Source organism: Lissotriton helveticus, chromosome 3_1, assembly GCF_964261635.1.
Source record: "Lissotriton helveticus chromosome 3_1, aLisHel1.1, whole genome shotgun sequence".
Lineage (NCBI taxonomy): Eukaryota > Metazoa > Chordata > Amphibia > Caudata > Salamandridae > Lissotriton > Lissotriton helveticus.
The window spans coordinates 1,329,486,522-1,329,511,957 of NC_136061.1; the positions used below are offsets into that span (position 1 = coordinate 1,329,486,522).

At 45.8% G+C, this 25,436-nt stretch overlaps 1 protein-coding gene across 1 annotated transcript in view; it reads right to left on the minus strand.

Annotated features, from left to right (window-relative positions):
• Positions 1-23,291, minus strand: part of KCNJ5 (potassium inwardly rectifying channel subfamily J member 5) — a 711,523-nt gene extending 688,232 nt beyond the window's left edge. Inside the window, exon 1 of the mRNA XM_078681985.1 lies at positions 22,840-23,291. The gene's annotated coding sequence lies outside the window, so the exon portion shown is untranslated. The remainder of the gene's footprint in view (positions 1-22,839) is intronic.
• Between the last annotated feature and the right edge of the window lie 2,145 nt (positions 23,292-25,436).

Consider the following 25,436-nt stretch of genomic DNA (forward strand, 5'->3'; position numbering starts at 1 on the left):
GGACAATGAGGAGCACACTTGACACTAATCACATCTTAAGTTCTTTGTGTGGCATTCGCACCCAATATGGCATTATGGAAAGAGCGTCACCGCTTCCAATCTCAACAAACAAAACAAGCCGCGCGGCCGTTAAACTGACGCGGCCGCCCAAGTAAAAGTGATCGCGGCTGTAAGGGTGCCTGCGAGATGGCGCCTGTGCTCGTAAGCGGCGCCCGCGTGCGTACACGCAAGCTCTAGGCCACCACCAAATGCGTGTGGTAGCATTTTCTGAAGCCCTTACTAAAAGTCTCGCTAGACCAGGGCATGCGCTGGATCAGGCGAGACCTAAAAATACAAATAACTAGTATCTAGTTGCAGTCACTAGTATCCAGAGCATCTCAGCACACCCACAGGATCAATAGTCGTGGAATACATGGTTTTGGCTGCACAGAGATAGCATGGATTGGTAGGCCAGGCATGCAGTGGCAAATGTTGGAGAGATTTTATCAAGTTACAGTTTGATCACTCCACAGCACCTGACGTTCTAGCAATACACCTGGGTGGCAAGGATGTCATTGCTGAAGGTAGGGTTTCACTGCTGTAGGAGATGAGATGCACCCTGGTTGCTTTGAGCATATTAATTCGTGCCACATAATTGCTATGGTTCGATAGTATCCCTTGGCATTATTTGGCTGGGGCTAGAGCACAAGAAAAAAATCGAGGAAGCCAGGAGAAAGTTAAATAGAGCCATGTTCCAATTTTTACATTTTTAAACAATGTGGGCATGGGTTATGTGAGACATAGCCTAATTAACTTGAGGGCCCCTTCAACCTATGGTCCTGATGATCTTCACCTCTCTGACGTGGATATAGAACTGTTCCTCTAGAGCATACAGAATGCTCTAACTACAATGGGTTGTAGATGGGCTTTGGAAGAGTAAAGGCCCAATACGGGGGCCTTGCTGTTTCCATTTACCAAAAGGAACTCCACCCACCCATACAATGCGCACCAAGGGGATAAAGACAGTACGGAAGTGGAGGCTCATCCAAAAGGCCCAAGTAACTGAAGGCATATGGACCTGCCAGTGTGTAGACTTTTGGTTTGTCATTAATGATTAAGCACGGCTACTTTATGGTCAAGACTTCACGGCCACTTTGTAAGGCTGATTGGAGGAAGCGTTGGATAGTACTGGTACAATGGTCAGCCAGTAGAGATAGGATTGCCCAGCATGGAACATTAATGGGATATAAATGTTACAATTACCTTTAATTTAAATGCAAAGTAAAGTGAATTGTAAGGATAGCTTATAAGTGTAAGCATCCAATAAACTGCAGCCTTTACACTTCCAAACAAAGAAGTGCGGCCTCCTTCATTAGGGTGCAGATCGGCCCCCACCTCAGGGTGACCAATGCTATGCACCTGAACTTTCCTCGCATGGGGAAATCAGGGCCAGGGCATTAGCAGGGGTACACTGGGGTGGGCACCTCACAAATTAGCGAGGAGTGGCAGGGTTGCTCCAAGATAAGGAAAAACTGCCCTCATGAGCAGGGATTCACATCTAACCCATGCTAGGTCCGTCCACTTCAAAGGCCATTTGCTACACCCATGGCAGGATGGAGGGATGTGAAGAAGGTATGTGAACCCATGCCACCTTATTGGAACTCAATTTGAGATTTCAGAGAGGCAGCGCGAATGCCACCCGTCAGCTCCAACAGCAGAAGCAGGCAGGAGAATGAGATGAACACAAATAACATTCCGGCATGGAAACTGTTTTTGCTGAGAAACTAACAAGCCAATCCATGGTAGACACAAGCTCCGCCCTCCGTCCAGGCAAAAACGGCATCAAGGAACACCAGCCATTCAATGAGACATTATGACACGGCCAAGGGGACGACAGTACGATGGGACAAGGGATATAATGTTGGCAGTGAACGTTCAGCAGTAAGGGCAAGCATTGGGTGGCACCGATACAGTGGTCTTGTACAGAAAGAAACATTTATGGGTATTACTGAGCTGCCATTTATTTAAATGCAAAGTAAAGCCAATCGCAAGGATTGCGTGTAAGCAGCCAATTTTCGCTCAACTTGAAAGGCAAAAAGTACTATTCAGAAAAAAAACTTCTGGGCCAATAAAGACATTTAATTGGCCTTAAAAACTTGGCTTTTTGATAGAGGGATATTCCCGGTCTTAAATTATGCTCTGTCGGAGGATTGTAGCTAGCGCCTGGACACGTTAGGGTAACAGTTGCGCTTTACAAATGTCTCTAACATAACATTGGGAAGTGATTTTGCACTATGACCGCACAAGAGCTTTTACGTATAAAACAATGTCCACGTTCAGCGAAAAATATATGCTAATGTAAACGTTCAGCGAAAAATATATGTTAACCGCTTCAGATCCCAAATGGTGCAGCATGCCACAGAGTCGCGCATTCTTGGTACCTATGTAAATGACACATTCGACTGCAGACGTCTCTGGAAAAAAAGGTTTTCTTGGACAGAGAATGAAGAGAATATTAGAAAATGTAAACGAGCTATGGCTATCCAATAGTGTTGTTGTTTTAGTATGCATACAGGAACACAATAATCGATGTACATATTTAGATATATCACGCATATGAATGTGCCCTTATACGGAGAGAATAGCTTTTTTCCATTCATAAATGCACACAACGACCACCACACTTGCACAGGCCAACATGCTTACAGGCACTAACAAAAATAAAACCTCAAGACATGCTGCCATTCATCTATACAAACCACCAAACATGAAGGCATCAATGGATGCTGACCTATAAGCAACCATATACAGATTAACATGTACAAATTCACACAGAGACCGCACATACAGACCCACCAAGTGCACTCAAAATCACATGACGTGTGTTAGACCTGGCACCATTGGTGTGGGTCTACCTTCCATTTTTCGCTGTTGTCTCCTCTGTTTTTGCTGGTATTAGATGCTCTGGGCGCTGTGCCACTGCCATTCAGTGCCACAGCGCGAATGCTCCCTTGGTAAATATGTCTGTGAATTGGTATATCCCTGATTGGCTTATATGAGGAGTTACTAGTTAGTCCCTAGTAGTGTAGCCTGTGTGTGCACAGGGCTGGTAACCAAAATGCTGCTGGTGGGCCTGCAGCGCTGGTTTGCGCCACCCACAGAAGCAGCTTGTAAAGTGTATCTCAGACCTGCCACTGCAGTGTCTGTGTGCAGTCCAGAACTGCCATCTTGGCTGTGAAGTGCCCACACTTCCCAGCCCCTGAACCTTCCCTTGGCATCATGTCAGTCACCCCTATGATAGGTGCATTGTGTGTGTAAGGTAGGACATGGCTTGATATGTGTAGCATGTCCTGGTAGTGAATTACACTCCATTTTGTTTTTCACTGCTGCAAGGCTACCTGTTCCCCATAGGCTCGAATGGACAGTCTGACTATTACATCTTATAGTCCTAACTGACTCAGGGAACATGGTAGAAATTCGAGTTTAGTATGCCTCAGCTCAGAATAATAAAATACATCTTTTAGCAAAGTTGGTTTTAATATTCTGTGTTTGAAAATACCACTTTTAGAAAGTAGGTATTTTTTTGCCTAAGCCTTAAAGTGTGCTCTGCTGTTATGTCTATTGGCTGTCTGGGTTTAGCGGGGCAAGGAAGGCTGAGTCAGACCTGGGTTGGATAGAGAGATCTGCATTGAGTACTGGGGAGGGGTAGATCCTTGACCTGAATAGGGTTGTGCCAGGCAAGGTGAATGCTGGCTCCACCTCCTACTGTGCGTCTGATGGCAGACCCCCACTTTCTGAAAGGAAGGATGCAGCCTGGTAAACAAAGTGTGCCAGGCCTGAGCAGAACTGGTTCTGGCTGGATTCAGTGACTAGAGACTTTTGAGAACAAAGACTTTTGAGGTATAAATATCTGTGTCCAAACCCCTGATTTTTGTATTGCTCCTGGATGTCAAGAAGAACCTCTGTCCATTTCACTGAAGGAATCTGCAGGAGAGGACTGTCCTTGTGCTTGTGTGCTGTTTCTTGGACTGGCCTGTAGTAGATCCCCCTGGACTTGGAAGAAGAGGGAAAAGGATTTTGAAAGAACTTTTATTTTGCTAAAGCAATCACCCAAGGGCTAGAAGAGAGCTAGCCTCCGGCTGGAGTCACAGGCACATCCGACTGCCCCACCAGCCTACTGATTCCTCCCAACGAGGATTTCTATCTGCGGGTGAGGCCCCTGTGAGTTCCAGGGCCTCTAGTTCTACTACAGAGAAGAGAGTGCTGAAATCATCGTTAATGCCCGCTTGCGAGCCGCCGCAGCTGAAGAGCGTAAGAAAAATCCACGCGCTGCTGACTCAGAGTGCTTGCAAACCAAAGATCAACGAATCACACGCTTGCGGGCCACAAAGTGCTTGCTAACTTCCAAAGGTCATCGCATCGCACGTTTGCGGTCTGTCGAGTGCTCTCTAACCCCGGATCATCGCATCGAGATCATCGTAGCGCGGGTGCCATGCGTCCGCCATTTTCATCGCATTGCCTCCGGATTGTCGCTCCCTCGCGGGGCGGCACGCAACCGGACCAGTGCACCATCCTCCCTTGCGGCAAGGATTCAACGCATCGCTGGCCTAGCATAGAGAAGATTGTCAATTTGTCCCGCATGAATCCACAAACCGGCGCATCATCCTCCCTTGCGGCAAGGATTCAAGGCATCGATGGCCTCCCGTGAGGAAAATCATCGCTACAGCTCGTTTGCGACATTTTGTTTATTTTGCTACGAAATCCAGGTACTTTGTAAGTAAAAGGGTTGCAGAGACCGCTACTTTGAACTGAACTCCTATTGGCACAATTTGAACTATTTTTACAGCATTTCAAGACTAACCCTATTTTTCAGTATTGTGGCTTTTTATCGTTATTGGTCTTGTGTTAAGTCTATATATAAAGATACTTATTTTTTCTACCTACTTCTGTGGTGTCCCTTTGTAGTTTTCTTCACTGTGCTACTGTGTCTGATCATAAATGCTTCACACACTGCCTCTGAGATAAGCCTAGCTGCTCGTGCTACGTTACCACAGGGTTGAGCAGGGGTTATCAAATGGTGTAGCCCCCTTATTCTGACTTAGGAAGAAGGGCCCCTACTTGAACAGTGGCCAGCCATTGCTAAATAGAGACCCCCATTTCTAACAACGTGCATCTGGAAAACCCATTTAGGTGCATAGGGAAATGAATGAAAAGACAGAGGGCCAGACAGAAAGATGGACATGTTTCTTCGACTCTTACGGATCGATTCTTGAAAGCTTTTTACCAAACTAATCTAGCACAGATCTGCAAAAAGGGTGAATCAATCTATCTATCAATCTAGCTATCTATCTATCTATTTATCTATCTATCTACCTCCCTATCGATCTATCTAAATTATGTTTTCAGCTGCGTTTCCTAGATAAGAGTGTCGGGGCTCCACCCTCTTTAATTTTTCATCCAAACAGCTTTTTTTACATAAAGTTTAAAGATTGTAAACTTTATTTAAAAAAAAATCAAATTGCACAAACGTACTAGCAGAGGGTAGTGCAACAGGCACTCACCTTAAGTCGTTTGCATCTTTTTACATGCTTTAATGCTTGTCCCTTGAAAGTCTAAAGCCTGACTTAAAGCCACTCAAGTCAAGTCAAAATATACTTTTGTTTGATTCATTAAAAATCATAAAAGGATGGCCAACCATCATAAAACGCAATGCTTTAGAGTAAACATTTTAAAAACGTAAAAAGGACTTAAGGTCAACAACATGATGAGGGGCCAGTTATTATATTAAAATGGTGACGAATATAACAGTGCATTTGGGATATATCTACTAATTAATTGGCTACTTGGCGGAGTCGCATTTTGCCAGTTCTTTTACTGCGATTTTCCAAAGTATTATGGCTCTGCAGGACAGGGGAATCGACGACCCTCTGAGACATTTAATAACCGCTGCTCTACATGTTCCTATTTGTTCCTTCCTTAGAGCCTCCCGTGGATGGATTTTCGAGTTTCCAATAAGAAAGCGGTACAAAAAAGGGGGGTTGAACCCATGCAGTCGCGGGGACCTGGGCGCTATATGGTATACTAGAAGGGGGGTCCCCGCAAGGAGAGAGTGTTGTGTACGACACACACTAAGAAGGACAATTAAACTAAAAAAACTTGAATTCAAATTACTTATTCAAAAATATTGTCCTTTATTTACCAATACCTGATTTCATTTGTAAAACAAACCTCGTATTTGTAATTAGTAATAGGCCCCAATCGGGTAAGAAAAAGAAAGGGAAAGGGGGGGTGCTCAGGGCAGAGCAAAGTCGTAAAGAAATAGATACAATCAAAAAGGAGTGCATTTACTACAATACTACATAGATTTCGAAATGACTCTAAATAAAGCCGAAATGGTTAAGGCATCATTTGAAAAAAGTCAATCTAAGAACATTCTACGGCTACATACATAGTTGAAAAAATCATGGGCATGTGCCGGAGGTCCAAAAAAGAAGAAGGCATCGACGTTTCGACCCCTAGCCGTAGGTTACTTTTAATCCTATAACGGGGTCTTCATCAGGACAATTGTAGGGGGGTAGTGGGGCATTTGAATCTGTAATTTAAAATTGAACGTTAGATCGATTCGTTTATGCGACCTATTGCATGTCATGTTATTTAACATCAATTATATCACAGTTACCATGGTATGAGGATTAGAGGAACCCAGCTCGCAGTCAAGGTCTCACTGATTGTTATTCAATATCCATATTAGAGGAGAGAGTAACCAGTGTTGCCTAAGTTCGGACAGTATTGTAACTCGTAAGAGACTATGACCAAACTGGTGGTCAAAAAACCAACCAAATGACATACACTATTCACATTAAAGGAGAGATCAATCACTGTCACATAATTTCAGACAGTATTATACTTCATGAACTTACATCAAATTTAGACACGAAGTGATGAAGGATGATGGTGGTATAAAATTACCAGTTGCCGTTATCCACACCCGGGCAAGGTATCAGTTAATTACACGAATTCTAAATAAAAATAAGACACTCATTTAGAAACATGACATTCTTAGTACTGGACCAACGAAAAAACATGAGTCGTCTGATCACTTACATTAAATACAGGAAGTAAAGCGCTGTGAGCCTTTACCCAGGGGGTATTAAGTCTGAAGTGGTTGGGTAGCGTAGTTTTTTACTGTGAAAATAAATTAAAAACCGCTAGTACAACTGAAACTTAGTCGTGGTTTCGTAATATGGCATAATTTTAAAAAAGACTTACATTGAGAATCAACTTGGCGGAATAACGAGGCTCCAGGCCATGTATAAATTGTTATTTAATTGCGCCACTGTAAAAATAATCGTGAAAGATTTATCAAAAACAGATCTAATGAGATGCTACCTCCGTGATCGGCACGAAAAGTACAACATACCTATAAATGTGTTCTTGTATTTCGCAAGCTCGATCTCTAAGTTTTGAAGGGGCGAGGGTTAGTCGGCTGCTGCGTCCTCCGACATCAGATTGCTAGCCGCCTCGTTGCTTCCCAGAAGTCATTTTCCGGGATGCCGACCTCGTTGGAAAAATGTCCTGCATGAGAGGAAGGCCAACAAAATTGCCTCAATGGGAATTTTGACGAAGGGGTTTATCAGGAAAGAATGCCCGGGGGAGACATAAATAATTACCGGTTATTCGTGGTCGCTGCAGTGTGCTTTTGCTCGAACCCAACTCCGTCAAACAACTTCGCGGAGTTTGGGGCGGAGTTATTGTTGTTCAGACTTAATGAACATAGTAGAAAGACTTCTCTCAGTTGGGCGGCTTCGCGAAGTTAGGGGCGAAATTTGTACTACTCAGGGTAATTAACCATAAACATAAAGGAGTTCCCATCTAACGCTGTAGATACATTATGAATTATATTAAATGCCCTGATTTCAAATGCATTAGTCAACAATCAAACATGTGCTGTTACCAGAAGACAAACTCGAGCAACTCTCTCACAGGAGGTTGTAGTCGAGTAACTGTGACCAAATTGTCGTCTAACCACAATTCTGACGCATAAGCAATATATTAAATGATAATGTCTCATACAGTGGCAAAAACTCGAGCAACTCTCTCACAGGAGGTTGTTATCGAGTAAGCATAGCGAATTATTGTCTAACCACAATTCTGATGCATGAAATATATAGATAGGCAGAATCATATATGGTAGTGTCTCATATAGTGGCAAAACTCACTCACAGGAGGTTGTAATCGAGTAGTTTTATCAAATTGTCATCTCCCCACTAGTATATCAACCCAGAGCTGCCAATTGGGCCAAACTGCTGTCATGTTCGTTAAGCCCATTTTTAATCGTGTCCAGAAGGGACATCCATTTAGATTCTCATGTGTTTAGAGCTATACGTAAATTACCTCCTCTCCTCCCCAATGAAACTTTTTCAAGGACTAACCATTTCAGGTCAGACACTATGTGTCCTGTTTTTTGCCAATGTTCTACCAGGGGGGCTCCCAGTACGTTGCATCGTAGTCTACTACAATGAGAAGAGATGCGGGATTTTATTTTCTGTTGTGTTTGGCCGACGTATACAAGACTGCATGGGCATTGTATCATATAAATTACACTAGTCGAATTACAGTTGGTATAGTGCTTAAGGCTGAAGACGCGGCCATCATGGGAAAATGACTTGGTCTGGATGGTGGTATCACATGCAGTACAATTACCGCATCTATAGTGTCCCACCACCTGCGGCAAATTCCATAAAGTGGTTATGCTGGGTTGTCTCTCTGGTTCCAAAAAGGAGTGGACCACCATGTCACGAATGTTTTTTGCCCTTTTAAAAGAATGGAGGGGGAGAGATGGTTGTTTAATCTCATCAGCTACTAAGGGCCAGTTTTTATTGATAATTTGTTTTATTTCATTGCTGCGTGTGGAAAAGGTAGTGACACAAATGATACGTTCTGATTGTGTCTGATTGTTGATTTCAGGGTTCAGCAGACTCTCACGTGGGTTATACCACGCTCGTTTCCTCGCACGTTTTACCATTCGTGCTGGATATCCCCGAGAAATGAGACGGTCATTTAAAATCTCAGATTCCATGATGTAATTCGCTCGAGTGGAGCAGTTGCGTCTGATTCAATTTCTCAGAATTTGGTCCATGTTCCCGGGCTTACGTGTTAAAGATAGACTATCCTTAACACGTAAGCCCGGGAACATGGACCAAATAGGTGCGGTTATGGGGCAGGACCCTTGGCAGTAGTCTATTTCCCTGATGAAGAGCATGCTAACAATGCTCGAAATGCATTGGATATGTGGAGAATAACCATGCACGATTTATAAATGGAATTGTTTGAATTTGAAAAAGAAATAACTGAAATATATACAACACCAATGAACATTAAATAAACGCACAAGATGTGCAATGAACTTTGAATGGAAGTAGTTTTCTTTTACGAAAGGAACATCGTGAATGTGTGTGCCAACCGAGGGATGGAACTAGAGGTTCTCTAGCCCCACAATTTCTGGTTATAGACGACAATTTGGTCACAGTTACTCGACTACAACCTCCTGTGAGAGAGTTGCTCGAGTCTGTCTTCTGGTAACAGCACATGTTTGATTGTTGACTAATGCATTTGAAATCAGGGCATTTAATATAATTCATAATGTATCTACAGCGTTAGATGGGAACTCCTTTATGTTTATGGTTAATTACCCTGAGTAGTACAAATTTCGCCCCTAACTTCGCGAAGCCGCCCAACTGAGAGAAGTCTTTCTACTATGTTCATTAAGTCTGAACAACAATAACTCCGCCCCAAACTCCGCGAAGTTGTTTGACGGAGTTGGGTTCGAGCAAAAGCACACTGCAGCGACCACGAATAACCGGTAATTATTTATGTCTCCCCCGGGCATTCTTTCCTGATAAACCCCTTCGTCAAAATTCCCATTGAGGCAATTTTGTTGGACTTCCTCTCATGCAGGACATTTTTCCAACGAGGTCGGCATCCCGGAAAATGACTTCTGGGAAGCAACGAGGCGGCTAGCAATCTGACGTCGGAGGACGCAGCAGCCGACTAACCCTCGCCCCTTCAAAACTTAGAGATCGAGCTTGCGAAATACAAGAACACATTTATAGGTATGTTGTACTTTTTGTGCCGATCACGGAGGTAGCATCTCATTAGATCTGTTTTTGATAAATCTTTCACGATTATTTTTACAGTGGCGCAATTAAATAACAATTTATACATGGCCTGGAGCCTCGTTATTCCGCCAAGTTGATTCTCAATGTAAGTCTTTTTTTAAATTATGCCATATTGCGAAACCACGACTAAGTTTCAGTTGTACTAGCGGTTTTTAATTTATTTACACAGTAAAAAACTACGCTACCCAACCACTTCAGAATTAATACCCCCTGGGTAAAGGCTCACAGCGCTTTACTTCCTGTATTTAATGTAAGTGATCAGACGACTCATGTTTTTTCGTTGGTCCAGTACTAAGAATGTCATGTTTCTAAATGAGTGTCTTATTTTAATTTAGAATTCGTGTAATTAACTGATACCTTGCCCGGGTGCGGATAACGGCAACTGGTAATTTTATACCACCATCATCCTTCATCACTTCGTGTCTAAATTTGATGTAAGTTCATGAAGTATAATACTGTCTGAAATTATGTGACAGTGATTGATCTCTCCTTTAATGTGGATAGTGTATGTCATTTGGTTGGTTTTTTGACCACCAGTTTGGTCATAGTCTCTTACGAGTTACAATACTGTCCGAACTTAGGCAACACTGGTTACTCTCTCCTCTAATATGGATATTGAATAACAATCAGTGAGACCTTGACTGCGAGCTGGGTTCCTCTAATCCTCATACCATGGTAACTGTGATATAATTGATGTTAAATAACATGACATGCAATAGGTCGCATAAACGAATCGATCTAACGTTCAATTTTAAATTACAGATTCAAATGCCCCACTACCCCCCTACAACTGTCCTGATGAAGACCCCGTTATAGGATTAAAAGTAACCTACGGCTAGGGGTCGAAACGTCGACGCCTTCTTCTTTTTTGGACCTCCGGCACATGCCCATGATTTTTTCAACTATGTATGTAGCCGTAGAATGTTCTTAGATTGACTGTTTTCAAATGATGCCTTAACCATTTCGGCTTTATTTAGAGTCATTTCGAAATCTATGTAGTATTGTAGTAAATGCACTCCTTTTTGATTGTATCTATTTCTTTACGACTTTGCACTGCCCTGAGCTACCCCCCTTTCCCTTTCTTTTTCTTACCCGATTGGGGCCTATTACTAATTACAAATACGAGGTTTGTTTTACAAATGAAATCAGGTATTGTTAAATAAAGGACAATTTTTTTGAATAAGTAATTTTAATTCAAGTTTTTTTAGTTTAATTGTCCTTCTTAGTGTGTGTCGTACACAACACTCTCTCCTTGCGGGGACCCCCCTTCTAGTATCCAATAAGAAAGAGCATGTACATAAAAAATGTAGTAATGACTCTTCCCCTTGACCACAGAGTCGGCAATCCTTGGATGGCCATGTTTGTTTCCATTTTGGGATCAAATCCTTTGAGGGGAAAGATCCGATGCGTAGCAAAGTCAGATAATATTTTTTCTGGTGGGAGAATTGTTCCAACATGTATTGTTGCGGCTTCAACCTCTGATATGCCTGTATCACAGCCCAGGCATGATGTTTGTTTGCAAAGGTTGTTTTATCAGTTAGTAAAGAGGTCCGCTTAATGGCGTTATTGACTACGCTTTTAAATCTGGAGTACGTTGCTAGGGTGAGCCAAGCATCCTCTAGCTATATTGCCGACAGGGATTCCTTCAGGGCTGTTGTAGTTGAATTGGCTAGGCTCATTTGGTTTTCGATCTCAACCCAACAATGATGGGCGTAAGGGTGTTGTCTTCTGCCTCCCTCATCCTCCAGTAGTATTTTACTAGGGCGCCTTGTCTGGCCATAATCTGATTTTGTAATACATATTCTAGCCGGAAGTGTGCCTGTGAGGTATGTAGTGGTATTGAAAACAGTCTCTTAAATAGTGTAGATTGTGCTGTAATTAAGATTGTGGCATCTTTAGTGTTCAGAATTTCCGAGCCGTATGAGATGGAAGGTAGAAATTTTGCAGCAATCACTTTAAGCAGATGGTCGGGGGAGCATCCTATAAGTTTTTTCCTTAAAGTTTTAAAAGTGAACAACAGTTGTTTGGCTTTCATACAGCCTTGATCCAAGTGTGATTTAAAGTTAAGCTTACTATCTAGCCGAAAGCCTAGGTATTTATAGCACATAACCCTGGTCAGTGGATGCTCACTCAATTTCCAGAAAAAAATATGTATTTTTGATGTTTTGTTGGATTTAGAGAAACACATAACTTTTGTTTTCAGTGGTTAATCGTGAATTGGTTCAGGGTAGTGTAGGCTCCTAATTCTGTAATCAGTTTCTGCACGCCTATAGGAGTTTGTGCTAGCAGGACTATGTCGTAGGCATATTGGAGGCACGGTGTCATTTTTTTTCCCAATTTCGGAGGGTCAGCTTGGATTAACCGCAGGCGCTTATCAAGGTCGGAGGTGTAAATGTTAAATAGACAGGGTGCTAATACGCAACCCTGTTTTAGCCCGTTGAATGTTGGAATTTTGCCAGTTAAACTGGACCCATCTCCTTTCTTGATTTGGACCCACGTGTGTGAATACAAGTTAATGATGGACGTCAGGAGTCATGGCGGGACACCCCAGTCTTGCATTGTTGCCCATAAGTTTGCTCTTGAAACTTTATCGAAAGCCGCTTTTAGGTCGATAAAGCAGGCATACAAAGGCCTAGATTATTTTGCAAAGGCTTGATTGACTATGAGAGTAACTGCTGAATGTTGGTGAGGGTGCCCATCCCTGCCCGAAATCCAGTTTGCGTGTAGGGTATTAAGTTTGAGCGTCTGACCCAAGCCACTAACTCAACCAAAAGGTTAGAAGCGTATAATTTCGCCTCCACATCTATCAATGCGATCAACCTGTAGTTGGAGGGATCCGAGTGGGAACCCGACTTGTGGATTGGGTTAAGGATACTTCCTCTCCAGGACTCAGGGCTCAAACCACATGTTATGGCTTTGGTAAAAAGGGGAGTCAGAAGACAAGACCAAAATGAAGGGTCGTGCTGAAAAGGGGCATTTGGTAGTCCATTGGGACCTGGAGCTCCCCCAGGTTTAATTTTTTTATTATTTTTAGTACGTTTTCAGCAGAAAATGACTCTAAAACTGCAGGCAATTCATGGGTCAGAGTATTGTTGGCTTGGCCTCTGCTGCCAGCCCCATTTCCTGTTTAAAAAGCCACTTGGGCGACCATTTATATCCAGGTCCAGGTGGGAGCACAGTTGGCAGGTGTAGACTGTTTCAGGGGCCTTTACAACAAAAATGGACGTATATCTAAAAAGGTTATCTGGCCCCATGCTGGTTTTCTTTAAGATTGGTGGAATGATCCTATGCTTGCCATCCATAGGAATGACTCCACTGCAGAGGGAAGAATTGACAAGGCTGCTGAATATCGGTGTGTCAGAGCTATGAGGCCCATGCGGCTTTGTCATTGAGACATACCAAAGGGGGAAAAGATGTCTTGAAATAGGTCAAGTTGTTTCTAATGTCGGTTTCAGAGACTGGCGGTAACTCTCAGAGTGAGATTTCACTGGAGGGTACAGGAGAGAAAGGGGTAAGCACTATAGCAGATGTAGCATTGTTGGCGACCTACAGCCATCTATACAATTGTGCCTATTGAATGTAGTGTCTCATAACTGATCAACAAAAGTAGTGTCTAAGGTGGTGGAACTAGGCTTAGTTCTGGCAAAAAGGAGGGTAGAACTAATCTAGAAGACTAGAAAAATACCTGAGTATAAAATGTGGGAAGTGGATATGATTAGATGGCTAACTGTGGAATGTGAAGTAGAAAGAGACTTCAGGGTGCAGCAACAGGGGAATGTGGCTTGGGAAGTAATCCCGACTGAGTTAAAATGCCAAGATGTACCAGGTCATGACATACAGCAAGAGACTGAGACAAACAAATGATATGTGCCCTGATTGGATCCAGATAGAGGATACGATCGACGCAATGTACCTCGATAGGTATGCACATGTAGAAGTAGGTAGACAGAACTCTCTAAACAATGTGTAATGCTTAACATACACGAAGCATGAGGGCGGCTCCCGAAAGGAGGGTGCTGGATTCTGTAATGTTTGGTATTGTGTACTGTTGAATGAAATTAAATAAAAACGCATGTACAAAAAATAATGCAAACAGATAGTAACAAAAGTCGCTTGTGGGAGTTGGCAGGCTGGATACGTGCCGTTGAGAGCCTTTCCTCGCAGAAACAGAAACAAATATTTTATTGAGTTTGCTGAATCATCAATACAGGACTGAAAGTAATCTTTTTGCTCTGGTGAAAACTGATTGAGAGCCTTTGCAGTGTGACCGGCACTGGTGAAGTCAGAAGGTGCATTGGTTGTTTGCAAACACCTTTCTAACTCTCTATGCTGGCGTTTCTATCAGTGGAGCTGTGAGTGTACGAGTTTTTAGGCTTTCACTGATAAAGTTAGAGGGTGGAGATGAAATCCACAGTACCAGAGTCTTTGGTTATTGTACAACGTGGACAGGAGATTTCAATGAGTGGCAGGTATTCCTGGTAATATTTGTTGAAGGTTTCATGATAAAAAATATAAAAAACAATTTTTTTGACGAGGTCAGTTAACCAATATTAGATGAGTTCTTTAACCTCTTCCGCGCTGATGACGGAACCGCTCCGTCATCAGCCGCGGTAGCACTGTGCTGATGACGGAGCGGTTCCGTCATGGCCCGCTCGACGCGCCTGTGCGGTGCTGATTTCGCGCCTGAGCGGAGCGTTCTATTGAGCGGGCGGGACCATGACGGAACCGCTCCGTCATGAGCACAGCTCAACCGAGGCTGGTGACGGAGAGGTTCCATCACCAGCATGGGAGCGCCGCGCGGCCCCCCGCCCCCTTAGCGCTGCGGCAGAATAGCCGCCGCAGCGAAGGTGCTAAATGGCCGCCGAGTTCGCTATTAATGCAGAATTTGAATAGATAGAGATCTCTTAAGGGAGCTGCCAGAGCCCTTGCAGCTGAAGCTCATGTGCCAGGGAGATAGATAGAGACCACGACCTCTGTCAATGGTGGGTTCATTGATCAACTAGGTAAAGCTGAAGAAATCCATGTTTTCAATACTATTTGAAATCAGAATTATTGCTGCACTTTCCTTTATACGAATGTGTGAAGCTGGGTCGCAGAATTTACCTCATGCCACTAGTGTCTGTTTTACAGTTCCAGTGGTGTTACGCAAACTGCCCCCCCTCCTCCCTAGTATGTGATGAGGGATCCGGTGTCTCCCAGATCACACAGATACGGTTGTCCTCCCTCCTATGCTTTCCCAAGAATGTAACTTTCTTTTATTTAATGCAATAGCACGCACTTCTACAAGGAATGCAAAAGCTTGGCTCAGAGGGTGAGTGGGCCCTCTCCAAAAGCAGGTAGGTCGCTCCCCACGCTGCTGCATTATTTTTGCTGTACTTGTCTTGCATTGCCTAATTTTCCTTTTTTCCCTCCTGCCTTTCTTTTCTCTGCCCTGTTTTGCCCTCTGCTCCTCTCGCTGTCCCTCACCTGTTTTTTCCCGCCGCTGCGTACCTGCGGCCCCGCTCCCCTGCTCTCTCATTCGCCGCCCTGCTCCGCCTCCCAGCTGCTCCTCCCTCCCACCTGCCCTTATATGGAGACCTCGTAGCGGATGCGCACAGTGGGCACACAACTGGCGTGCCAAAGGCGCGCCTGAGCCAAGCCCGTATGCGCCCGTCCGCGCCTGGAACGCGCCAAGCGCCAGACCCCCTGGCCCCTACGAACGCCATGACGGACACCTCCACTACGATGCCAGTAACCTCCACGCACTGAACGCCGGACGATCTCACACCTGCTTCCTGGCCACCCTGAAACGCACCCAAGGACCTTTCTCCTGCCAGAACTGCAGCTTCACCAGCATCCGCTCCGCCAATTTACCCACCAGAATAAGACGCAACCACCTCAGATGCATCCTCCTGAACACCAGCTCTGCACGCAAACACGCCATCGAGCTCTAGGACCTGCTCGACACATCCTCCCCGGACGTCGCCTTCCTGACAGAGACCTGTATGAACGACTCCTCTGCACCGGATATCGCCATAGCCACACCGGACGGCTACAAGATCACCTGCAGAGACCGCACCAACAGAATAGTAGGGGGAATCGCCATCATCCACAAGTCCCCCCTCAAGGTCTCGACCAGCACCGACGACACCCTCAGCACCGCCGAACACCTGCACTTCCAGATCCACACCGTTCCCAACACCACCCTCAGAGGTACTCTGATCTACAGACCCCCCGGACCCTGACCTCAGTTCAGCGACTCAATCGCCGACTTCATCAGCATGCACGCCCTCGCCTCCACGGACTACATCCTCCTCGGAGACCTGAACTTCCACCTCGAGAACAACAACAACACCAACTCCACCACGCTGATCGCCAACCTCCCCAACCTCGGACTACGACAGCTCATCTTAACGCCCACTCACTCCGCCGGCCGCACGCTTGACCCCATCTTCTCCACAAGCTCCAACATCTCCTTCAGCCACACCACCGAACTCCACTAGACCGACCATCACTGCATCCACTTCACCTTCCAGAAACCCACCAGGCACCACCGCACCCAACAGATCCCCGCCGCTGCTGGAGCAAAGTCACCAAAGACCAGCTAAACACCGCCCGAAGCCCACCCTCTGACCCCTCCGACCCAGACGCCGCTGCAAGCAACCTCAAGCGCTGGATCAATGACTGTGCCAACACCCTTGCCCCGATCAAGAAACCCACCAACAGACACACCAACAAGAACGCCAGCTGGTTCTCCTTGGACCCCCAGACATCCAAACAAACGCGCCGAAGACTGGAGAAGAAATGGCACCACGAACAGACACCGGAGAACCACGCAGCCCTCAGGAACACCATGCACCAACACCACCACCTCATCAGATCTGCCAAAAGGACCTCCTTCAAGGACCGCTTCGACAACAACGCACATAACAGCAAAGAGCTCTTCAACATCCTGAAGTAACTCTCCAACCCCAGCTCTAACACCAATGACATCCTATCATCGCAAGACATGTGCAACTCCCTGGCCACCTGCTTCCATTGCAAAATCGCAGACATCCATGACAGCTTCGACGACCAGGCCACCACAACAGCCAACGCCGCCTCAGATCCCACGACCACCACCCACAACGACTACCTGGTCACCTGGACGAACATCAACGACGATGACACCATCAAAATCATGAACACCATCCACTCCGGCTCCCCGCCAGACCCGTGCCCACACCACATCTTCAACAAAGCCAGCGCCACCATCGCACCCTATCTCCGCACGGCCAGCAACATCTCCTTCGAGACCGCAACCTTCCCAGACAGCTGGAAGCACGACGAGATCAACGCCCTGCTCAAGAAACCCAAGGTAGATCAGAGGGACCTCAAGAACTTCCGGCCCATCTCCCTGCTCCCGTTCCCAGCAAAGGTCATCGAGAAAACCGTCAACAAACAGCTGACCCGCTACCTCGAGGAGAACAACATCCTAGACCCATCCCAGTCTGGGTTCCGCAGCAACCACAGCACCGAAACTGCCCTCATCGCTGCCACCGATGACATCAGGGCCTTGCTAGACAACGGCAAAACCACGGCCCTCATCCTCCTGGACCTTTCAGCCGCCTTCGACGCGGTCTGCCACCGCACCCTACACACACGCTTCCACAATGCAGGAATCCGAGACAAGGTCCTGGATTGGACCACCTCCTTCCTCACCGACAGAACCCAGAGTGTTCGCCTCCCCCCTATCCGCTCCGAAGCCTCCAAGACAATATACGGCGTACCCCAGGGATCATCCCTCAGCCCGACAGTATTCAACATCTACATGGCCCGCTCGCCCACGTCGCCAGACTGCACAACCTCAACATCATCTCCTACGCCGATGACACAGAGCTGATCCTCTCCCTCACCAAGGACCCCCTTACCGCCAAGACCAACTTCCACGAAGGAATGAAAGCCGTTGCCGAATGGATGAAGAACAGCCGTCTGAAGCTGAACTCGGACAAGACAGAGGTCCTCATCCGCGGCTCCACCCCTCAGCCTGGGATGACTCCTGCTGGCTGATCACCCTGGGAACAGCACCAATGCCCACCGACCACACACGTCACCTGGGGTTCGTCCTCGACTCAACACTCTCCATGACCAAGCAAGTCAACGCCGTATCATCCTCCTGCTTCAACACCCTCCGCATGCTCCACAAGATCTACAGATAGATCCCCACCGACTCAAGAAAAACGGACACCCAGGCCCTCGTCGGCAGCAGGCTGAACTACGCAAACGCCCTCTACGCGGTAGCCCCGGCCAAACTACTGAAAAAACTGCAATGCATACAGAACGCCTCACCCGCCTGATCCTCCACATCCAGCGACACTGCCACAACACACCCCACCTGAGAGACCTGCACTGGCTGCCCGTCAACAAGAGGATCACCATCAAGCTCCTCACCCACGCACACAAGGCACTCCATGACACCGGACCAACATACCTCAACAGGCGACTCACCTTCTACACCATGAACCGCTAGCTCCGCTCTGCAGACCATGCCCTTGCCACCTTCCCCCGCATTAGAAGAGCAACCTCCGGCAGCAGATCATTCTCCTACCTCGCAGCCAAGACCTGGAACACCCTCCTCATCCTCCTACGGCATACCCAAGACCTACTAACCTTCAGGAGGCTTCTCAAGACCTGGCTGTTCAAGCAATAGCAGCATCCCCTGTCCCCCCAGCGCCTTGAGACCCTCACGGGTGAGTAGTGCGCTCTCCAAATTCCTTGATTGATTGATTGTTCTCCCCCAACCCCCGCACCACTATGGCTGGGGGGGGGCTAAATAACGCCCCTGCTCAGTACCCTGACCTCAGCAGATCAAAGACTGAGTCTGCTTTCCAAGGATTCAAATTCAAGACCTTAAGATCACTACAAAGGCCCATATCAAGAATCAGCGCAGTGAACCATCTCGCTAGAAAGCACACTGTATGTTGTTCTTTGCAAGCTTGGCAAGAGCACTGCTCTTATTGTCTAACATTCAATGTGTTACCCAAACTCCTTCCATCTCAGAATTTTGATTGCTTCATGAATATATAAATGTAGATCATTTATCAAAACCAGAAGAGTGTGAGACGTGGAATAAAATTTCGATGGGCCAGGGTCGGATTGGTAAGGTGGACACTCGGGCAATGGCCGGGGGCTGGTATCAAAGTTCTAGCTGTGGGCTGCTTTTTTGGCAGCCTGGGAGGGCGATTTGGGCTGTGTCTGGTGTGCAGATGTCCCCAGTGGCCCACTGGGGCCCTGAGTGGCCTTTCTGGAGTCAGATGGGCGTCCATTACCTGGCTTTTATCAACAGGCAGAGGTGTCACTCCCTTTCTCTTCCTGGGCCGGCCAATTATTGTGTGCATACCAGGTGTGCAACGCCCATTGGGCTCAACGGGCTTCAGCCCCCACTGTTATGTGTCAGCCGGGGCTGAGACAGTTTCCCGGGCACACACACAGCCGCACCCGAGTACTTCACAGGTCTTTAAAAGACCATTTAGTTGTTAACAATGCTTTGCTGTTCTTACACCCTTTCTTAGAGCCCCTGCATCTTCACTCTGCCGATTGCCGGAAGAATTAGCCCCCCACCATGAAATCTTTATTAGTCCGATTTCTATGCTCATTGTGGGCCCCTGCGTCGTGGCTGTCTTGAGCACTCCTTGTAGCACTACCAGGTACATTTCTGCCTTAGGGTGATCACGCACATAGTCTGACTGTTGCTGCTTTCCTTGTTCTTTTTTATGGCTACTTAATCCCCTGTGGTGGGCCTGGGAGTTTGGCTGTATTTTAGTATGATCTTGCTTGCTGGCCTTTTGCGGTTCTTATGCAGGTCCGGGGCCTTCTCTACTGCCTCACTTCATTTGGGCGTTACAAAAAGGGGGGTTGAACCCATGCAGTCATGGGGACCTGGGCGCTATGTGATACATGTAAATAGGGGGTCCCTGCAGGAAGGGTGTATTGTACTCGCTACACACACTAACAATGCTTCATTTGGGGACCCTGATTTTAGCTTGCACCAGTCTCTGCTCTTTAGAAGACTAGGACACACATTTAGCAAGTTCATATGGTGTTTGGGGGTGGGTACTACGCCTCATTTCCTATCTACTGGGTTGAGAAAGGGTAATTGAAGTAATGAAGATTACTGATAAATCATCAGCTCACAAACCACTACCTGCCCTAACACTTGAAGAGACAGCCTGGTGAAGTGGGAAAACAAAGCAGTGCCCATACAACACGTAATAATTTTAAAGTAGTAAGTAAGTAAACATGTATTAAACGTACGATTACTTAAAATCTTTACAGTATTAAAACACTTGAGCAGCACTCTTCCACCCTCCCAATGAAGCTTCCCGGTACTCGAGGTAAAAATGCGCCATGCCTACATGTTTCTGATTACTACTTTGTGTCCTTCTAAGGCTACAAACGGGTTATTAAAAATGAATTAAAATAAGAAATCAGCTCATTTAAAATGATAGTTGGCACCAATTTTGGCTAGTCCTGTTAAAAGTTAAATGGTATTATGAGATCCGTGGAGGTCGTCGCCTTAGCTCGGTCGGTTGGCTTTGATAAGAGTCCTTGATATGGTCCATAATTCGCCCCGCGTCTGTCTTTCTGCTCCGATAGTACATGTGAGGAAGCCCCTGGATTGAGTAAGATGCATCGGAGCTAGGGCACCGGCTTGTTCAGTTTCTGAATGATGTCGGCCTAGTTTCTACTACCTTTTGCTGGATGTCAATTGTGATTCTAATTTGATGGATGAATTTGCCTACTCTGGCAAGTAGGCAGGTAGCAGTTTCTGAAAGCACCAATCCGAAGTGGGCCTGCAGGTTCTAAAGCCCTTGTCTCTCAGGATGGGCATTGCAAATGATGAGGGTCACTGGCCAGAGTGGGGCAGCAGCATAATAGATGTACCCAGGATTCTCTATGGTATAATTTTACAGTAAATTACATATCTCCGGAGCAGCAAACAACATTACACGCCAGTGTAGGCCAGATTACTAAATGTTGTACAAATTCCGAAGTAAAGCAAGTGTGCCTCTAGAGTACCTCTGTGGCCTATATTACATAAACTAGTTTGACAAAGTATATTATGAGGGTGTTGTAATGTATTAACAAATAAAACCCTTGTCCATTAACAACGTCCGCTAATTTTTAAAAAGAAGTTAGCTGATTTTGCACTAATTGTTCTGTATACATAACAGAATCGGGAAAAATATATTTTGCACCAAGCCTGGTTTTATCATTTCAATTTCAAAAGTGAATAAACAAACATTGTTGCTTCCGTTTCTTGTTAATATATCGCATTCAATGTTCTCCATTTTTTGTCACCTTGAAGTTTACATCCTTATGAATTGTGATATTTTAGAAAGCCTGTCTGTTCAGTCTATATCACTAAAGCAGTAAAAGGGTGGAAAATTAGAACGTTCCTCATTTTTACATCTGTGCAACATTTATGTAATCTGGTCCTGGTGTTGGTTTAACTCCCTGAGGGGAGGGGCTGTGTCATATCATTCTATTAGGGACACTTAAACAAATGTACAGTTTGACTGTATAATATATGACATGCAGACTTAGGAAATGTAGCAGGTGACCCTACTCTTCTCACATATTATGAATCGAGGCTAGTAGAAGACTTCGGCTATAATGAGCTTTATAGGACTTCCAGGAAGTTAAAACTTCGAATTCAGGGAAAACAGGAACAGAAATCATCTTTACATGGTAAGTAAAAGGATTACCACGTGTGTTGGCCATCTGCAGACTTTCCGAAGCGCTTTGACACCTCAAAGTCAGTTTTGTGCGACATATAATTTCTGGTGATGTTATTTTCGATCACAAGCCGCAATAACGCCTCTGCTGACACCCTTGCTCTTTCCAATAGTTTCAATTAAAAAATGTGTTATATTTGAAGCACAATAATATGCTGTCAAAAAAGAATACAGATCAATAAAATGCAAAAAATCTGCATTGTCACGACCATTTAAAAAAGGAAGACAACTGCATTGTCACAACATGTCGCAACCCGCAAATGCTTACTGCACACATTTCGATTGCCAGTGTACTTTAACCATATCGAGAAAAGTTCCTGTTACTGTAGCTCGAGGGGTTGCGCGTGAATGCAAAGGTATAGATGTACATTTAAAGTGAATGATGGGAGTAACGGTACGCCCAGTATAACCTTTTATCACCGGAGGTTAATGAAATGAGCACTAGTGACATAATGGACATTTTAAGGGATTTAGAGTATAGCATCAGTTGGAGATTTCAAAGTGAATCCAAAAATAAACCCACGGTCACAGTAGTTTATATAACCAAGGACAGAGTTGGAGACTAAATATAGAACGAAATATCGAGGCATGAAAATAGTCAGTTGGAAGATGGTGTGGGATCTCCTTCCGCACATCAGTTGTTGGATATCGGAAGGAGAACACTCTGGCAGCAGCGGTCATTCGGTGCCCAGAGTCACAACTCTGGCCTAGCCAACCGCTCTCGCCACACCAAATGCACAGAGAGGTGTGTAGACTTCTCAGTGGCACCGTGGCTCCTGGAGACGGTTGCTCGGGTCTCAGTGCACGCACCAGGAACCACACGCACAGATGAATGAAACTTAGCATTCAGAAAGGGGCATTGCCATTTACGAGTGAGGCAAGTGCCGCAGGCGCGTGCTTATAGAGAGAAAGAGTGCTTTACTTACTCGTGCGAAGTTTTGCGACGGCACTTCCAAGTGCACCGGCGGCGCAGGTCGTTGTCGTGCAGACCTGACCCTCTCGCAGTCCGTCAGGAGTTCCGCGGCCGCTGGCATCCCGGGCACCAACGGTCCTTACCCCATCTTGCCCTCTCTGTACCTGCGGTATTTCCTCCAGCCCTGCCCGTGTTCCGAGTCTCCCCTCCAGGGCTCTGCAGCTGGTTCTGCGGCTGAAGGTGGGGGCTCACGCTCGGTCCCCGATGCGCTTCTCCCGCCTATCCAGGTCCCTGTAGTACACATGAATTCGCCGCAAAACAAATCTATTTAAAGGGGGTGGAGTGAGTGAGTGGAGGCCATGTGACCAGGGGCATCATCTGTGCTGAATGAAACGGGAGGAGGGGGAGCAGACATGTCATCTCCCACCCCTTGCTCAGCGCGGGATAACGGGCAATATTGCGGTTGGCCGCGGCGGCCCTGCAGGAGGCACCGAGGCGTCGCTTGCTTTTTCTAGCTATTATTGGTAGAGTCCCAGCCATTGCTGGCCGAAGGAATCTGCGCTCCCTGAGAGAGTACAGTACTCGACACCCCTCAACCGTTCACCCAGGGAGCTGCAGTCACTTATCATCCAAAAGCCAAAGAGGTAGTCTCATCTGGCAGCTGAAAGAGAGCAGTGGATCTGCAGAGGGACGAGACGTGCAATCCTGCAAGCTAGACGTGAAATATATACTGAATAAAGGTGTAAGTTTTACAAGATTGCAGAGTCATACCACTTCCTCAGTCCTTTCCGTTTTCACCTATTGCATGTTATAACTCTTGGCCAACCTAAAAGAGCTTCTACCTGGTTCAGCAACGCTAAAAACATTGATCTTGACACTCTTAGTGATTCTGCTATGATTGCACTTCCTAGACTAACCCTAACATGGATGTCAACGATCTCACTTTCCATTGCATCTCAGTCCTTGCAGTCGAAATCGATAATGTCGCTCCACTCCAAAGCAAAAGGAAAAGACCCACCCCTTCAGCACCTTGGTTCAATAAAGTTCTCTATGATGAAAGGAAGAACCGTACAATCTTGGAGAAACATTGGAAACAATCTCCATCCACCTCCAATCTCTCTCTATTACGTTCAGCAAGATCCAAATACCACAAACACATCTTCCATGAAAAAGCATCACATATCCAGTGGTGGCTGGTGACATTTGAAAGTGGTCAGGTATATAATTTGCGGTGAGTGCACTGTGGCGAGCCCGACCGCCATAAGGGATATTCAGGATATTCTCCACCTGAGAACTTTTTTTATATGAATGTGCAAATGTTGCATTTTCAAGAAAATTTTACCCTGGTGCAATGCTGTCCACTGTGCTGTTACTACCGCGCAGTGAAACCGGCATGCAGTGCTATCCCTGTTCCGTCACTAATGTGCAATGTTCCAACCTGTTGTCACCACCACATAGTCTATCTCTCCCAATGTATCATCATAGTATAGTGGAACCAATGTTTAGTGTCACCCTAGTGCTATCATTTATATGCCATTCCCGTGCAGTGACAAGACAGCTATCCACACAAGTATGGTGTGACAGTGCAGACAAGTGCTGACAAGGATGGTGTGATAGAGAGAGCTGGAACACCGTGGTGCAGGGCTCAGTGTTTGTGCAGGACTCTGCAGTAGGAGGTGGTAGCAGATCCGATGATGGCTTTGATGGGCCTGGGATACCCGGGAAAGATGCTTAGCTCCTGAGTCAGAAGGTGAACGACACGATGATGGAGTTCTAGGCTTGGAGCCTGCTTATTGCAGATAACACGACCCTTATTGTTGGCATGTGTGCAGGGGGAGCAGCGATCATGTCATTAAACCCCCCCCTTCCTTCTGACAAAAGCTGCTCAACAAAATCACCACAATCCCCCATAGCCCCCCCTCCTACCCAACTTTTCTCGACACAGGGTGTAGCAGCATGCCCTACACCAGCAAACAGCTTGTTTGTAAGAGTCCCATGCATCTATAGGAAAGAGTGATGGGAGGAATACGTCATAACAAATACAATTTATGAATGAAACCTGCATGCATGCCACGGGTGTAGGGGCTAGGCACAAGCGATTATTATTAAAACATATAGTTATTGGAATAACTTAAGTACTGCACAAAGGACAGGCGTATATATACATTTCAAACTCGCAAAGATGCAAAATGACACGAATATGCAGGAATCACAAAACCTGCCCTGAAATAAAGAGCAAAATAAAGCAATAGAGAAATAGGCAAAAATACACCAAACACGCACACATCGATAGCAACCACACAAACCCTTTGTGCATCACTACCAACTACATATACAGACAATATGCACACTACTTCACATACACAGGTACACAACACACAAGTATTCACACACTAACCGAAACACACACAACCAATATTTCATGCTCATCTGTTTTTCTTTTGTAGTGATAATGTTGTTTCCCCCTTACTTGCCACTACAATTTGGGTTGATTTGACCCAGTGTTTTTATGTGATCCAATGCTTTGCTCCTCATTGCATTTTTCTTCGAATTGCACCCATATTCACGTAGAACATCAACTCAGAGGGCACCTGGCAGACTGTCCTGTGT